The sequence below is a fragment of the Rhinolophus sinicus genome, linkage group LG01 (assembly GCF_036562045.2).
Source record: "Rhinolophus sinicus isolate RSC01 linkage group LG01, ASM3656204v1, whole genome shotgun sequence".
Taxonomy (NCBI): Eukaryota; Metazoa; Chordata; class Mammalia; order Chiroptera; family Rhinolophidae; genus Rhinolophus; species Rhinolophus sinicus.
The window spans coordinates 120,018,195-120,022,270 of NC_133751.1; positions in this window are offsets into that span (position 1 = coordinate 120,018,195).

Consider the following 4,076-nt stretch of genomic DNA (forward strand, 5'->3'; position numbering starts at 1 on the left):
TCAATATGAAATGGGTTCTTAATCTGATCTGAAGGTCATGTGTTGAGGAGAAAGCCCTCCTCAACAGGTTTCTACTCAGCAGGTTTCACCAGCTATAAAAACCTGGGCTTCTATTGCGTTCATCCTTCTTTGAGTACCTGAAACTTTCCTCTGCTGCTGACACCCAGGAACAATGTAATAAGTAACTTCCAATTAAAGTTTTCCATATGTGGCAAAAATTGTAATGAACGAATAAGTAAAGACCGCATAATGGAAGCCTATTAGCCAAGTGAATATACTCTTTTAAGTCAAATTTCTATACCACTTTGGTATTATCTCCCATCAGAAGAGAACGTGCAATTACCAATTTTATCTTATCTCGGGCTTATTATAAAGAGTAGTAAAAGAAACTTAATTCCAGGAGCCATAATGTGATTTTTGATTAATAGGGGGATTCTTATGTGACAAGAATATTTCTCCTAGGCAAAGTATGCACATGGATTTCTGCCTGAGCTGGCTTGTAACTGGAAGCTACATCTCAGGTGGAACAACCGTTCAACAATAGAACACATGTTTCTACATGGGGATCAGATTCTTTAAGGTACTCCAGAGCATGAGAAGGGTGGGGAAAAGTTAACGTTGGCTCTGCAGACACCGATTTTTATTTATTTGGTTCCAATCATACTATCACACACGACACTGACTCGTGTGCTGGCGGTGAGATGAGCAATCCACTGTTCATGGCTTTAGTCATTCCTTCCAGCCTCTGTTGGAAGCCTCAGCATTAAAGCTCCTCTGAGTCTCCCCTATAGATTCTAGCAGGAATCGAGGCGCATTCTGGGCACACCACAGATCTCCGTGAGCGGAATGACCCAAATGTCAGCACTCTCTCCCACCACCAACTGCACATGGAAGTGATTTGAATTGGAATTCTAATCCTTCAAGCCAGCTTTTCTGGGAGAGCTGTTCTAAGGAAGGTCACCTGGGAACTTGCCTTTGGCTCTGAGTGGCCTGTGTTTGTGCCAGTGACCAGGGAACATTAGGTAAGGAACAAGGGGAGGGTGGTCCCAGTCCCCCTGCAGCAGACCCAAGGTCTGAGCTGCGGTCAGTGCCCTCTTCTCAGGCCGTGGCAGGTGCCCCTTCCTCAGAGTCCGGATGTTTCTTTTGACTCCGGCTCTGCTCTTACCAACTATGTGATATTGAGCCAGCATCCTGACCCCTCTGAGCCTCAGTATCCTCAGCTGGAAACAGTGATGCCACCTCACTGGGGACTTATTGTGAGGACTGAGGGAGACAGTGTTTTAACATATAAGCATCACCATATGGAATGAAGCCACCACTGTTGACCTAATGGGTTGGGTCCCTAACATGGCTGAATTCACATTGTGTTTCCTGTGCTCCCTGTCCCTTCTTGAGGCTGCTCTGCTGGTCATGGTCCCCCATCCCCAGGGGGTGTGTGTCAAGTGCAGGGGACCTGCACCTTTGACACTTTGCTGGGATGGGATCTCATTCTATGGAGAAAATTTATTTTCTATCATTTGGCTGAAGAGCTCAAATGCCTAAAACAGTACATGCCCTTTGGCCAAACCTTTTCCTTCCAGAAGTTTATAATACGTGAAGGAAATCACTGAGCAAGCATAAAAGGTATAGGTGTACAAAAGTTCACTGCAGCACTGTTTGCAAGAGCAAACAATGGGAGTGAAATAACAAAGGTGCTGATTATATACGATGGTGCATCTAAACGATAGGGTCCTTTGCAGCCAATTAAAGATGAGGTTGTAGAACAGTAATGTAGTAGACGGTGGTTATGATTTGGTAGGTGGAAAATCAGGCTATAAAACAAAATATGCCATATAATTCTTTTTTGGAAAAAAAAAGCATTTAGGGATGTATACGAAAGTAATGAACATCAGTTACTTCAGAAGAGTTGGATTACAGGTTATTTTATATGTTCTCTCTCTTTTTGTTTATTTCTACATTCTGAGTTTTACAAAGAACCAATATGGTCTACATATATAATTTTTAATAAGTGGGAAAACATTCTTTTGTAAAGTCTTTCTTCTAAATTGAACCTGCAGAACTCCAAGGGCCTCATTGGGAGGCTGGGCTTGCTCGGGGCTGGGCAGGAGCGGCACGGACAGTGGGATTTCAGGGTCCTCAGACTCTGTCTGAATTCCCACTTCCCACTCCTTGATGCCCCACCGAGCGTACCTTTCCCAGCCGACAGGCAGGCTCTCTGTGTGGGAGATAAACTCCTGTTACTGATGTTTTCAGTTACTGGCCCTTGGTAGGACACAGGGTGGACAGGTCATCCAGCTGCCCATGTCGCCCTTGCGGTCACAGGTAATTCAGGTTTGGGACAAGATAAGGTGGGAAGACCAGAAAAGTGAGAACCTAGGTCCAGGAGGAGGTGAAGGGAAGGAGGAAAGCCTTGGAGCCTCAGAGGTGGGGCTGGGGGGCAGCGTGGCTTCTTTCCAGTTTTGCCACACAACTTAGTGCCTTCCTGTAACAGAAGCCTCCATGGGGTCGCAAAGGGAAAGGGGCGGCTGGTGTTGCACTTGGGGCTGGCTTCTGGGCGTGGGTCGAGCCCTGGGAGGAACCAGGCTCCTCCCACTGGAACATGCAGACCGGTGCTGGGAGGAGGAGGGATAAATACAGCTGTCTCCAAGGGCCCCGGGTAATTGGCTTCTTTCTCAGGAGTATTTCCTTTTTAAGGCAGAATGCTATAACGGGAAGGCCGCAAACACAGGCCTGTGAAGATAAAGCCACCAAAGAGAGGACGTTTTTGGTTCCTGGGTGTTGGGCCTTTCATTAGCTCCCCGGGCTGTGGTTTGGCCAGCCCGGCTTCCTTACGCCCAGCTGAACATAGCACAAGACACTGCCCTGCACCAAACCCACCTGTAGCTCCTGTCACCTATGAGATAGAGCCTGAGCTCTTTGAGGTCGCCTGACACTAGATGACCTCTCCAGGCTTGTCCCCACTCCAAACACACACGCTCCCTCAGCTTCTTGGAATTTAGGCGGGTCCTTTCATAATGTTTTCTGATAATGCCGAGGCTTTAGGCACAGGCTGTTCCTTTTGTCTGGAAGCCCCTCCTCCTGCACACGCTGAGCTCTTAGTCATCTTTCAAGAATCAGTTGGAATTTTCTATCAGGAAGCCTTCCCTGATGCACTTCACCCCAGGAAAATCGTTCCTATGCCTTTCTTAAACACCTGGGAAATGAGCCATGTGGAGGAAGAGCTGAAGAAATAAAAGTATGGAGGCATTTTTCCTTTCAGGTTCCAGGCTGCGTACAAACTTCAAATATAAACCTCAGCTCAACTAACTGTTACTTAACAGTTTTTTTGGTAATAATGTTTTCATTTTAATTTAAAACTGGTAACATATGAACATGGTTCACAAAGATAATGTACATATGAGCTAATCGAATGTAATAATGTTCAGTGGAAAGTTGGCCTTCCCCTACATCCCCAGACCTACCCCTCCAGTTTTCTTTCCCACAGATAATTCATGTTACCAGTGTCTTTTGAATCCTTCTAGGCACACAAAGGCCAAAACACACAGCATATAGAGATCGCCCCAGTTTTTAAACAAAAGGAGCCGTGCTATGTGTACTACGCTGAACTTTGCTTTCTTTATTTAACAAAATACAGGTTGGTCAATATCAGTCCATAAACACATTTTTTCCCCCCATTTTTTTCTTATTGTTTCTAGGATTTCTTTGAATCAGTGTCTCGTACTTCCTCTAACTCATCCTCTGTTGATGGGCGTTTAGGTGGTTTCCAGCCTTTTGTTCTTACAAATTGTACTGCAGTAAATAACCTTCCATGTGGCTATTTCCCAGAACCAAATGTGTGTGAGTATATTTGTAGGATAACTTCCTAGAAGTAGAATTGCTGGGTCAAGAGCATGTACATTTCTAATTTAGATATTTATCGCCACATTGCCCTTCATGAAAATTGTGACAATTTATTGTTCTTGCAGCAACACTTGATGTGACCACTTAATGTCCATTTTAGACCACACTGTTGGAGCCATATAGAATGTGTCTGCAGACTAGAGTTTCTCGTAGGGGTGCCAGTTTGTAAGCTCAGT